This window comes from Sciurus carolinensis, chromosome 1, assembly GCF_902686445.1.
Source record: "Sciurus carolinensis chromosome 1, mSciCar1.2, whole genome shotgun sequence".
NCBI classification, from domain to species: domain Eukaryota; kingdom Metazoa; phylum Chordata; class Mammalia; order Rodentia; family Sciuridae; genus Sciurus; species Sciurus carolinensis.
The window spans coordinates 202,378,595-202,392,238 of NC_062213.1; the positions used below are offsets into that span (position 1 = coordinate 202,378,595).

Consider the following 13,644-nt stretch of genomic DNA (forward strand, 5'->3'; position numbering starts at 1 on the left):
AACCCTGGAGATGGTTGGTTTGGTTTGGGAGACCTGTGCAGAAACAAGCTGAGGACTCAGTCCTTACATTGACTTATAAATAGACCAGGGCTCAGGATTCTGCATTACCCACCCCCTGGAGCCTGCCAGAGGCTGACTGTCCTGAGTTAGACTGAATTAGAGGAAGATCCGTCGCCGGATTCTGTAGGCGTGCTGGTTCCTGACTTCAGGTCTCAGACTCTGACTTGGCCAGGATTCAGGGCTCCAGCTGTTCCCTGGAAAGAAAAGAGAATCTCTTTTTAAATGAAGCCCAGCTATGCCTTTCTTTCCTTCTGTCCTGTTTCCCTACTGTGAGATGAAATCTCTGCTGTTCTTGGTCAGAGCTGTGGAGCCCAGGGTCATAACCTAGGATCCTGAGTGTTCTGTGCAGTCCAGGAAACTTCCTCAGCTCGGCGGTTGCTTCCTGTTGGCATTGTTCTGTGCTGACCTGCGAGGCGCTGTCAGCCAGGTGCTCCCCTAGGTATAAAAAGGTGGATTTCACCCAATTCAGGACAAGAAGAGAGAAGAGTTCTGGGGAATTTTTCCTACCTATTGGATCAGAATCACACAGATAAATGTTTTATTTGTTTGTTTGTTTGCAGTACTGGGAATCAAACTCAGGACCTTGAGCAAACTAGCTAGGTAAGCACTCTACCTCTAAGCTAATCTCCAGCCCACTAGGATGAATGTTTTCAGGAATTAAACAGGTATTTTACATGTCCAGTTATATGAACATTATGTATATACCTACAGGCTCCTCCGTTTCCTCAGTATTTTAGGATTATCTGAGGTGTCAAGTGTAAATGATAGGAGGAGCCAGGCACAGTGGCACACACCTGTAGTCCCAGGTACATAGGAGACTGAGGTAGGAGGCTGTGAGCTTAGGAATTTGAGTCCATTCTGGAATCAAAAATAAGTAAATAAATTGGGATTGGTGGCACACACCTGTAATACCAGCAATTTGGAATGCTGAGTCAGGAGGATTGCAAGTTTGAGACTAGACTTAGTAATTTAGTGAGGACCTAAGCAATTTAGCAAGGCCCTGTCTCAAAGGAAAAAAGAAAAAGGACTGGGGATGTGATGTGGTTCAGTGATAAAGCACTTCTGAGTTCAATCCCCCAGTTCCCAAATGAATAAATACACAAACGGTTGGGGATGCAGTTCTGAGATAGAGCGTTTGCCTAGCATGTGTGAGGTCCTGGGTTTTGTAAAAATAAGAATTGCAGAAGGTCATTGCTTTGGACTAGACTTATGCACCAAACCCTAATAGACAAGGCTAAAAAATAAAAAACAGTGCTGGATGAGTGACATACACCTATAATCCTAGCTACTCTGGAGGCTGAGGCAGGGGGATTATAAATTGAAGGCCATCCTAGGCAATTTAGCAAGACCCTGTCACAAAATAAAATATAAAAAAGGTCTGGGGATATAGTTTAGTGATAGAGCACTAGCTTATCAGGTGTGAGGTACTGGGTTGAGTCTAGTACCACAAAAAAATTAAAAATAAAAATGGAAGAACAAATGGAATCACTCATGCTAAATTTGATGATAAACCAAACTGAAACTAAACTGTTTTTAAAATTTTTATTTGTTGTTGATGAACCTTTATTTATTTATTTATATGCAGTGCTGAGAATCAAACCCAGTGCCTCACACATACTAGGCAAGCATTCTTACCACTGAGCCATGATCCCAGCCCTGAAACTAAACTGTTAATCTGACTTTCTGATAAATCAGGATTAGAGAGATAACAGCCAGATCCCCAACAGGCCAGCTTCAATGGCATGATCATGAAGTTCTCTCTGCCTTAATCTTTTCATACAAAAAGGGCAACCTAAAGCAATCTGCTATTAACCAATCAGTTGATTTTCCATTGTTCTCTCCTGTCCCTGCCTTATAAGGAGAGTAAATATGAAATGACCAATCTGCTTTTTGGTCTTGTTATTGCTTCCTTCAACTCTGCTCAACCCATCAGAATGCTTATTCTGTTTTGTGAAATGAAGTGTCATCCAGTTCTAGATTCAGAAATAAAACAGGCATGGACTGGTCATGGTGGCACACACTCCTGTAATCCCAGCGACTCAGGAGGCTGAGGCAGGAGGATCACAGGTTTAAAGCCAGCTTCAACAATTTAACAAGGCCCTAAGCAACCTGGAGAGACCCCGTCTCAAAATAAAAAATAAAAAGGGCTAGGAATGTGGCTCAGTGGTTAAACACCCTTGGGTTTAATCCCTGGTATCAAAAAAAAAAAAAAAAAAAATCCAGATTAAAGCAAGAGGATAACAAGTTCAAGGCCCTAAACAATTTGGTAAGGCACTGTCTCAAAAATAAAAATAAAATGGACTGGGGATATAACTTTTTTTTTTTTTTTTTTTTTTAAGAAGAAAAGAAAAAAACATTTAAGACCTTTAAATCCTTTGGCAGAGGTTAGGACATCCCATGGCTGGGAGGGTTTCCTTTGGTTCCTTAAATCTGCTCATTTAGGCCTGGGGGTGTAGCTCAGTGGTTAAGTACTTTCCTGGCATGCTTAAGGCCCTGAGTTTGGGGGAAGGGAAAAAAAATCTGCTCATTTGGCTGGGCATGGTAGCACATATCCATAATCCCAAGAACCTCTAAGCTGAAATAGCAAAATTGCAAATTAGAGGCCTCAGCAACTTAGTGAGACCCTGACTCAAAAGAAAAAATAAAAAGGGCTGGGGATGTAACTCAGTGGTAAAATGCCCCACTGGGTTCAATTCCAGGTACCAAAAAAAAAAAAGCCTTAGCTCTGGTGGGACCATGGTGGTGAGTTCAGAACTCGCCGCCTGCCCCCACTGCAGTGGGCCAAACGAAAGAGCCCTTCTCACTTCCTGTTCTAGGGAAGCTGTTTCTAGGCAGGTTCCTGCCTGTCCTGGAGGTAGAGCACCTGCTGATGTCCTTCAGGGCTTGCTTAGCTCCCTTGGAAAGGAGGATGCTCAGCCCTGGGGCCCTGGGGCAGTGAGGACAGCTGGGCATGGCTGCTGCACTCTGTTCCTATTGGTACCCTGGATTGAACCCAGGGGTGCTTAACCACTGAGCCACATCTCCAGCCGTCCCTACCCCGCCCCCACCTTTTATTTGAAACCGGGTCAAGTTGCTTGCCAAATTGCTGAGTCTGGCCTCAGACTTGCAATCCTCCTGCCTCAGCCTCTCGAGTCACTGGAATTATAGGCATACGCCACCACACGTGGCTCCTGTGGGACTGTTTTGAGGTCAGATGGATTTGATTCAGATGTTGCCAGAACATCACCCAGGGACTTTCTTCAGGGTGCTGCACCTGGAACAGAATGAGCAGTTTTGGTGGGAAGGAGACAGGAGGGTGGCTCTGAGGGAGGAAGTGTGCAGAGGGTAGACGTCAGCAGTTCCAGAATTGCTCCCATGCTAGAGACGGAGACCTGTGGCCAGAGAGAAGAGCCCCACTGTGTGGGTACATGGCTGCTCCCAAGGAGGAGGCCTGGCTGTGGGGAGGGCTCTGTCAAGCTAGGGACCTTAGGAGAGGCAGGCCCTCTGCCACCTAGTGTGGTTTCCACTTCCAAGTGACCTCTTGATGTTTTCTCAACATTAACTTGGCATTCAAGGCTAAGGAGAAATTGTAATAGTGCAGTGGACACCCACATACCCATTGCTCCCTTTGCCAAGTTTAGCGTTTGCTCTGTTTGCTCCCATGGGAGGCCTCTGTCTCTACACACACACCTTTTTTTCTAGATCATTTGAAAGTAAGTTGCAAGCATGGAGACATTTAATCCTTGAATATCTCCTGTGTCTTGTAAGAACCAGTATATTTTTCAAGTAACCACAAGTAATGTTCACACTTATAACATTGATTCAGTTATCTCATCTCAGATACTTCCTACTACATTTCCCCTACTGGCCAATAATGTGCTCTCAGGCTTCCCTCCACCACTCTGGATCCCATGAGAACCTGCTGCTGTGTGTGGTTGTCATGCTGCCTTGTCTTACTTTCTGATTGACCTGTGGTTGGAAGCAGGTTGGAGTCTGGCTGGTGTGCTTGTCTTCTTGCCTGCCTGTCTTCTCCTGTAGGGTGGGTTTTCATGGCCTAGCCACCCATCGGCCCTGCAGCCTTGGACAAGTTACTTACCCTCTCTGAACCTCAGTTGTCTCATCTAAAGTGGGAATAATTCCTACCTTGCAGCTTGGAAGGGCTACAACAAGGCAGTGTGCTGAACGGGATGACTGCATGCCTGGCACTTGGAAAATGTGCAGCAACAATGATTATCATGTTCTGCGACATCGTCTGGCTTCCCGCAGTGGGAAGGAGCTTTGGATCATTGGCATTTGGGTGGCAGCCTCAGGACAGATTACTAATCCCGAACTCACCCGCAGGAACAGTGTGCCCTGCAGTCTCCCCGACTCAGCGGGTTTGTCATCAGGAGAGCTGTTTTGCTCTTGCCTTGCCCGTGGAGCAGCGTTCCAGAACCTGCGCCCTTCTCTGCTCTGAGGAGGCAGCAGTGTGGAACTTGTTAATTAAGACCATTGCTCTTGAGGCCTGAGAAGTGTGTCTGGGAGGTTGTTGTAGTTTAATTACTGAGAATGAAAGGGTGGAAATTCTCTCTGGTGTCCCCCTTCTTTATGTCGCTGGAGAACCTCAGGTGCCACCTGGGTCTTCAAGTCAGCCCTCAGCCCCGCCTCCCTCTCCCTGACCCTGAGTGTATTTTTACCTGGAGAACAATGGAGCTGACTGTTAAGAGCCTGCCCACATGACCTGGGTTCATGTCCTGCTCAGTCTGGACAAGCTGGGTGATCACAGGTATCATGTCACTTCTCTGTGCTCAGGTCCTCTGTGAGACCTAATGGGGACATTTCTGGTGAAGACTAATGGTTCCTTTATTTGAGGGGTTGGAAGAGTGTATGATGGATGGTAAGCTTACACGTGAGCTGCTTTGTTACAGCAGGCTTCTCTAGTGGTGGTGATTTTGCCTCCCAGGAGACATGTGGCAATGTCAGAAGGAGATTCTGATTGTTGCAGCTGGATGAAGGTGCCCCTGGTATCTGGTGGGCAGAGCCCAGGGGTGTTACTAATCCTTCCACAATGCTCAGGACAGCTCTGCAACAAGGAACAGTTCAGTCTAAAGTGTCCACGGAGCTGGCCAGGGTGGTGCATGCCTATAATCCTAGCAGCTCAGAAGGCGGAGACAGGGGATTGCAAGCTCAAGGCCAGCCTCAGGAATTTAAAATTTAGCAAGGCCAAAAGCAACTTAGAGAGGCCCTGTCTCAAAATAAAAAATAAAAAGGCCTGGGTATGTGGCTCAGTGGTAAATTGCCCCTGGGTTAAATCCCCAGTACCCCCAAATAACTAACCAAATAAAATAAAATGTCCATGGGGCTGAAGTTTGAAGAACCCTGATGTGGCTATCCCTCTGTGACTGGAGCAGCATGTGTGCTTTCAGTTCTTTGAGCCAGATGGGGACCGATGGTGAACTTGGAGGGAAGAGGGGATTTAAGCCTTTTAACTCTCCATACCCCCCAACAGTGCTGGGATGGAACCCAGGGCCTTGAACGTGCTGGGCAAGCACTCAGGGGCACTTACCACTGAGCCACATCTCTGGCCCTTTTTTATATTTTACTCTATTTTGAGACAAGGTTTTGCTAAGTTGCTTAGGGTCTCCCTGATTTGCTGAGGCTGCCTTTGAACTCACGATCCTCCTGCTTAAGCCTCCAGAGTTGCTGGGATTACAGGTGTACACCACTGCATCTGGCTGAACTCTTAACTGTTTCTATCTCCTGTTGCCTTCTTATCATTAGTCGTAGTAACTGGTATTTATTGAGCACTTGCTGTGTACCAGGCACTGTGCCAAGTACTTTTTTATGTTATTTCATCTACTTTCCGCAACCTACCTTGAGGCAGGTGCCGTTGTCACCCACACACAGAGATAAGGAAGGGAAGGTTTGGAGGAGGGAAAGTTCTAAGGGAACTAAACCTAGCTCCTCATCCTCCCACCACGCCCAGGCCACTTGGGTATTCCCGGTCTTGGTTGACAGATTGGCAACCTTCAGTAAACTGGAGTTGCTCCTCGTGCGCTCACTCCTACCTCCACAGCGTGGCTGCCTGCGCCATATGCCCCAGCCCAGGTGCTATGCACCCTCTGCTGCTGCTGAGGACACATCCTGGGACACTGGTAGCTTGGCCTGGATTCCTGTCCCTGTGGCCTTCCCAGCCCAGGTCAGACCAGGCCATTCTAGGCTCCCAGCGGCTGCCTTGTTCACACAAGCCAAAATCAGGTTCTCACAAAGGCCTCCATAGCCCTGATGATCCACTCCCCGTCCCCTCTCCTGCTTTGGCTGCTTCTCTCCGGCCACTCCATATTTCCCTACCACAGAGTTCCTTGTCCGCCTTCCACCTGCCTTGCCCGCTGCCACCAACTCAGCTGGGTCACCCGCCTAGATGTCTATTACTTGCTCATTGCTTATTTTTCTTTGTTTATTGTCTGTTCTCCCCTCTCACTAGGCTGTATGTAGAACTAGTTTTGACTAGTTTTTTCCACTTCTGTATTCCCGTAAGTCTGTAGTAGGTACTTAGTAAATTGATGACATGGATTAACACTTTTCCCAAAGCCTACACAGCTGGTGTCGGGGCCAGGGTGGTGTCTCATATGCAGAAAATGGCCAACCCCAGGGCCCCTTTCCCGTTGGCTGGTGGTTGGTTGTGGAGCCCCGCACTAGGCCAGCACAAAGCCGTCTCACTCCTCGCTTTGTAGGATTCCTCCCTGTGTGTGTGTTGGTTTATGCACTGTTTTGTGGTTTTTCTTTTTTTTGGTACTAGAAGCCAACCCCAGGGCTCCCTGCATGCTAGAGCAGCACTTAACCACCAGCCCCAGCCCACTTGAAGTTTTGATTGACGCAACTGGAAGGACACTGTAGTTGGACCTTCTGGTCAACTATAGATGGAAGGAAGTATATGGGATCATGGCTCACACACCTGGTTCTGGATTTGCTTGTAGAGAGGAGCTCTAGGCAGCCCATCTTCCTTTTGGTTTCTGATGGATGGCTGGAGGGGAGGACTGCAGACTGGTGGCAGGTGGGCAGCAGTGAGTAGGACCTGTCGTCCTCCCCCTAGTGGGCTCTGCGGTGCTGCCTTCTTCCTCCTCAAGCCCCCTTGCCCAGGGGCCACCATTGACCTGGAGGAAGTCTGTGACTGTGGCCCCTCCTTGGATCCTGGGCAGGCTGATCAATGCCTTGCCATTTATGGACTGAGAGATTTGCCTGGAGCAGTTCTTAGAAGAGGACATTCTTGTCTTAGGTGGCCCCCACCAGTATAGGGTGTGTGTGTATGTGAGAGAGAGAAAGAGAGAGAGAGAGAGATTGAGTTAGATCTTTCCAGACTCCAGGCCCAGTTATGAGCACTTTGCTGTTGGGTCCACTCAGGTCTCTTGCTGGTCCTCCCCCTTCTGTCTGGACACTGCCTCTACCTCTTCCTGCCCTCCTTTCTTCTGCCCCTGCCCTTCTCTTCCTTTCTGATGTGATCCCCTTCCACCAGCATCTTCAGCCTTCCCTCTTCCCTTCTTTTCTTCGAGGTTATGACCTTGAGAAGCCCCTCCCTCACTGTCTGCTGACCCTATCTGGAGGAGGCAAAACTGAGGCGTGACCTCTACTCAGCCTGAACTGCCACGAGCCGTTACAGACCAGGCTCAGGCTAATCACAGTGAGTGACCTCCATGCGGGAGAGTAGCCAGGCAGTCACAAGGACAGGTAAACTGTGCCCCTGCCCTGCCCCTAGGGATACAGACAGAGGAGGCAGGCAGTGGCAGTGCTGGGTGGGTGCTGAGTTCTGGGAGGACACTGAGAAGTGAGGAGGCCTGAGAACTAGAAGCCTGGGGAGAGAGAGGGACATCAGCCAGAGGAGGTCAGGGTCAAAGCACCACTCCCTGGCCACCTCGGTAGCACTGGCTGTTGAGGCTGGGGGCGGGAGCTCATTAGCAATCATGCACTGTGCTGGGGACACAGCCTGGGAGCAGTGGACCCCACTGAGGAGGGGGTGGTATGCAGTGGAACACAGCTGTCCTCCCTGCCCTCAGTGTCCCCTCTTGCAAGCCTACCCTCTCCCCTCTGGGAGAGCTCTCATGGGGGTCCCTTCACCTTGCTCTCCTTCACTTACATTCAGGCATCACACCGAGCGCCCCAGACCACTTTGCTCAGATACTTCCTGATGTGGGCTTGATGTCACTGGAGACGCTCTGTACTCCGTACTCACCTGGCCTCTTGCGCATCCTGCTGATACAGCTCAGGCCACTCTGTCCTCACTGTTCACATGTTTATAGAAGGTGCCCTCCTGCTGGGGAGCCCCCTCACCAGGCTCCCCTTGACTCACATGGCTCTTCTCCCAAACCCTCACTCCATCCCAGTACTGCCCAGGAAGTCTGCCCCTTCCTAAATCTGGTTGTTCGACCCCTTGAGATCCAGGCCCCAGGACCCTTTGCAGCTCACTGTAGGGCCGACTTTCCCTAAATGACAAGTCCACTGGCGTCGCTCTGCTTCTGAGCCTGCATGGGCTTCTTAGTCCTGGCCGTCCAGCCTGTTGTTTGGCCATGGATCTGGGGGCCGCGTGTGCAGAGTCCTCCCCACAGTGGTGGCTGCAGTCTAGCAGCTCAGGCTCTTAGCACCTCGCACTTCCCACCATGTCATTTGTCACAGTCTGAGATGCATTGCCCTGGGTACCACTTGACTAGTGTCGTTCTCCCAAATGGATCTACCTGAGTCTTCTCGATACCAGGCATACGGTAGGTACTCAGTAGTTGCCCGTTGCATCTTGGTGCCTCAAGTCATCCTTTTCCTCTCTACCAGGACTCCAGCTCATCCGTCAAGACAGCTCCAGCGAGTTCTCCCTTGAGCCCTGGTGGCTAGTCCCTCCCCCATATTCTCACAGAGCTGGTCACCCCCTGCTCTGCCACTTGCTGTGCTGGGCACACAGTCTGTGATGTGCACTTTGTGCCCTGGGAGTGTTTGCCTTACCCTGACATCATTTTGATTCATTATTGTGTCTTTGTGTGTGTGTGTGGTACTGGGGATTGAACCAGGGGCACTTTGCCACTGAGCTTCATCCCCAGCCCTTTTAATTTTTTTATTTTGAGCCAGGGCCTAAGTTGCTTAGGTCGGCCTTGAACTTGCAATCCTGCCTCAGCCTCCTCAGTAGCATTATTGAGTCTCATTTGTGCTGTTTCCTCTGCCTATGTGGTACAGTTTTTTCAACCATTCAACCTGACAGGCGGGCTCCACGGCATAGCCCCGCTTTCATGTCTTCACTCCCTGAGCCTGGCATGGGACTGTGTGTACCTAGTGGTTTGCTAAATCCCCTTGAGTCCCCAGGCAGCATCTACTTAAGGTTGCGAGGCCTTTGGCTGTTTGGGGGTACCATGGCCTCCTTTTTCATTCTAGCCCAGCTATATAATTTTGGGACCCAGGGTAGGGCTCCTTGCTCAAAAATAAATAAGAATTTTGAGGCAGTAACAATATAGCAGTAAACCAAGTGTGGAGCCCCATTCCACTACCCAAGCTTCATGCCCACGCAGCCAGCCTTCGTCACCTGTCTCCCAGGGAGACCTTGGTCCAGATCACTATCTCCTTTTACAGATGGTGATGTGCCCAGGTGATAGGTAGCCAGACTTGGCTGCTCAGCTGCTCAGCAACAGCAGGACTGAAGCAGGACCCAGCCCCTAGAGCATGCTTACTGTCTCACCTGCTCTGGAGCCTCGGGCACCTCAAAAGCCTCAGTTTCCTTCTCTGTAAACTGGAAACAATTATAAAATGATTATAAATGACAAATAGAACATCTGGCTGAGGACCCCGCACAGTTCTGTCCTTTTGGCCCCTTCCCTTAAAGTTGTGGATGCCGGGTTCCATACTCCTCGGAAGGGCCTGAGCCCTGCAGACTGGAGGGATTCAGGACTGCTGTGGTAGCTGAGCAGTTACAGCCCTCAGGAGAGGAGAAGGCTCTTTTCATCTCTTTGAAGGAGTGTGGGGACTTGAGTGGAAAGTTCCCCAGGGTTCCTTGGTATTTCAGTGCTTTGATATCTGGAGGAATAAAAGAGTAATTAATTGCTATAAATGGCCTGTTCCCATAGGGCTGGTCTGATGGGGGTGGCAATATGGGCCATGGCTCTTCATCCAGGGCCATCCACTCATTGAAGGGACACACAACAGATTCAGGCTTTGAGTGACCCTGACTTTAGGGGGAGGCTTTTGAAATACCACTTTCTCTGGAACCACGTCTTCCCCGGCCCCCCAGGTGCCTGAGCAGAAGCCACTGAGGACTGGAGGGCGCGGCTCGGTCTCTCCTTGGTCCTCAGACCTCTCACAGCAGTGTTGAGCGCTGGGGGTACGGAGGCTCACTGGGCCTGTGTGCCTTGGAGCAGGGGCCGAGGCTCCCTGTTCCTGGCCCTTGGTGGCCACACTTGTGCCAGGTCAGCTGGGAGGCGGACCTGAAGGATGAGGTGTGTGGGCGGCATGAGAAGGCGGTGCTCTCCATCCTGTAAGAGGTGTGTTGGGACAGGTAGACGCATGGCCAGGCTAGTCTTGTACATAAGCCTCGACCGTGCTCCGTGTGTGCGTGTGACACGTGACCCTGCTAGCTGAGGTTTGCGTAGGTGGCTGTGGCTGTGCGCTGAGCACACAGTAGTTGGAGCGCAGGGATCTGTGCCTTGCCACTAGTACTGCCTGGTGGGTGGGATGTCGCCTTATACAGGTGCAGGACTTGCCCATCAGCTGTCACAGTGATTCATTCTGGTCCCTGATGACTCTAGCATTGGTGACTAACCCAGGGAGGAGGTGTGTGGTGTGGAGCTGGCTGACCTGCTTTGGCCGGAAGTGACAGGCCTGCCCGGCCGCCCAGCACCCTGTCTCGAGGTGCTAGAGCAGGTTCCCTGGGCTTGCCTGACACACAGGTATTTCTGGACTGTGGCAGAGCCCGTGGCCGTGAGCCTCCCGCCAACAATCTGTTCCCTCCGCTGGGGCGTGTGTTAGCTTCCACTGCAGCGCTGGCCCTGGCTCCTCCCTGACCCGTGCTCTCTTTCCACAGGGCGGCACCTCCCTATTTCTCCCCAGCCAGAGCCTTCCCCTAACAGTTGAGCACCTGTTGGCCTGAAGTGAATTTCCAGAGGCAGGTAAGGACCCAGGGGAAGCCTGTGCAGTGTGACCCTGGGGTGGTACTGGGAGGCGCTGGGTGGCCTCAGAGACCAGGAGCAGGGGCTGACCGGGATAACTCATCTTTCCCGCCCCCGTTGTCCCCACAATGCTCACTTCTTCAACTGTGGGGCTGCGTTTTCATTTTGGGTGCTGTGGTGCTGGGCTTGTGCTCTGCCGCTAAGCTGACCCCAGCCCCCAACATGTGGGCTCTTAGGGTGAATGGTGTGGTGTGTGGTGCTGACGATTTCTCTCAGGCCAAGCCTTGTGCAAACTCTGAATTAATATTTTCTATAAACTCTGAATCACACAGATGATACTGTATTTTTCTATAAACCTTGTGAAAATGCGTGTACATTTTAAAGCGTAAGCTTTTTAAAAATCTATCGCGATGTGTTTTAAAATGGATGAAATGAAAGACAAATGCTGCAACCCAGAGGTCAGAGGTGCCATGTGCACCTAAAGGACCCACCCTGTGGTCTGGTTCAGGCGGAGTTTACTTGAAATTTTCCTAGCAGATGCAGGACCCCTGGGAATAAATGAATATTCTAATTTACATAACTGTGGGCGTTCAAACAGCATTAATTTCAGGTTTGTAAATAAAAATGAGTGCACGTGGCTCTGTTTGCATTCAGGGACACTTGTGCCTGTCAAAGGGAGACTAGCTTTCCAGTCTCTTTATCAGAATTGGTTACATTTCCCAGATAGAGCCCCACACTTATCCAGCCTCCCAGCCTCAAGCCTCCAGCTGCTGCACCTAACATTCTTGTCTTGTTCTCTGGGTGCTTCCTGCTCTACCTCCTCTTTCTTCTAAAGTGAAATCAAGAGCTTAAAAGCTGAAGTTCACATGGTAGCCAATACAGGTCCATGCAGAGGCAGGTCAGGAGTGTGGCATCATGTCCTCAGGTGTCTCCCAGAGATTTCTGTGTGGCCCCTCAGGCCAGGAGCCCCACAGATGTCTATTTGTATGGATACTGTACCATGGTTGGGAGCCACTTCCTTCCTGTCCTTTCCTGACCAGCCAACAAACTTCCTTCCAAAGAGAGGTGGCTCTGAACCACCCTGATGGTTGCATGTGTGTGCACGTGTGGCCTCTGGGTCTAAGGCGAGTGTATGCACCTGTGTGCTTGTGTAACTTCATGGAGTGGCACCCACTTCTGGCATAAAGTGCAGTTACAACCCACAGTGGGTACCCACAGGTCTCTCCTTTCCCCATTCGTTTGCATAATTGACAGCTGCCTGTTGCTTCTTTCAGTTTTCCTTTATTGGTTCGTCTCTGACGTGTGCAGCTAACAGTGCACAATCCTAAGACATTTTCTTAGAATTTGGAAGGGAAGTGCCTGCCCAATTTTAGGCAGCTTAATGTTTATAGGGATAGCTGAGACCATAACTGAGAAACATTACTTTTGGTTCTTAGGTCTGAGGACCAGATAAAATGTATATCTAAATTAGGTGCAGTTCGAGCTTATTTTAATGGAGCACATTTTAATGGAGACCAATTCTTGATCCCTACAGGGGAAAAAAAGGATTCTCAAGTGAACTTAATCTAATACTTGTCAGAATTGTGATGAAAATTTAATATCATACTTACTTGGATAGGGAACAAACCCAAACACATTGCAGTGTGCTGTGGTGAGCTCTCCAGCGTCTGCCATGTCTGTTTGAGTTAATTAGGGTATGTTCTCTTGAATTATTAATTTTCTCACCTTGATGCCTACTGCAAATTAGGACAGAATCGTGGCAGCCAGTCATGATGGTTCTAGAGCATTTGGACTGGAGCACGAAGGGCGGGTCCTGCCCCAGATCCAGCCCTGGGCGTTCCACCCTGTCAGGTGGCAGGGCAGAATCAGTTCAAAGCAGAGCTTGAAAAAACACTAGATTACCAGAATTTGTAGAAATGACAGCTCAGGAGTTTTCCTCAAGCAAGAAGAGTCAGTTTAAGAAACTGTCTCAAGCTAGGCATGGCATGGTCTTAGAGCACACCTCTAAACCCAGCAACTTGGGAGGCTGAGGCAGGAGGATCACAAGTTCAAGGTCAGCCTCAGCAACTTAGTGAGACCCTGTCTCAAAATAAAATTTTTTTAAAGAGGGAATGCTGAGATGTAGGTCAGAAGTAGAACATTTGCCTTGCGTGGCTTCAGTCCCCAGTACTGCCAACATACATACATACATACATACATACATACATACATACATACATAAATTTAAACAGACACCAATAAAGAAGGTGAAAAATTTTAAATAGAGCCTCTGCCAGAGAAGCATTTGAATTAGGAGTAACCTGGCTGCACAGAGCCAGGCAGACCCGTGACACCCTTGACCCATGGATGGGCAAGCAGTGTAAGATGTCCCCAGGGACAGCAAGTCTGCCACCACAGGGAAGGCAGGATGATACCAGTCTGAACCAGTGTGGAGTAGGGTTGTCAGGACGAGCAGAGTCTGTGGTGTGGGCCCAGGTGAAATGATCTTGTGATG

At 49.8% G+C, this 13,644-nt stretch overlaps 1 protein-coding gene across 1 annotated transcript in view; it reads left to right on the forward strand.

Moving 5' to 3' along the window:
• Positions 1–13,644, forward strand: part of Ctnnbip1 (catenin beta interacting protein 1) — a 48,508-nt gene that overhangs the window by 15,502 nt on the left and 19,362 nt on the right. Inside the window, exon 2 of the mRNA XM_047540437.1 lies at positions 11,066–11,150. The gene's annotated coding sequence lies outside the window, so the exon portion shown is untranslated. The remainder of the gene's footprint in view (positions 1–11,065; positions 11,151–13,644) is intronic.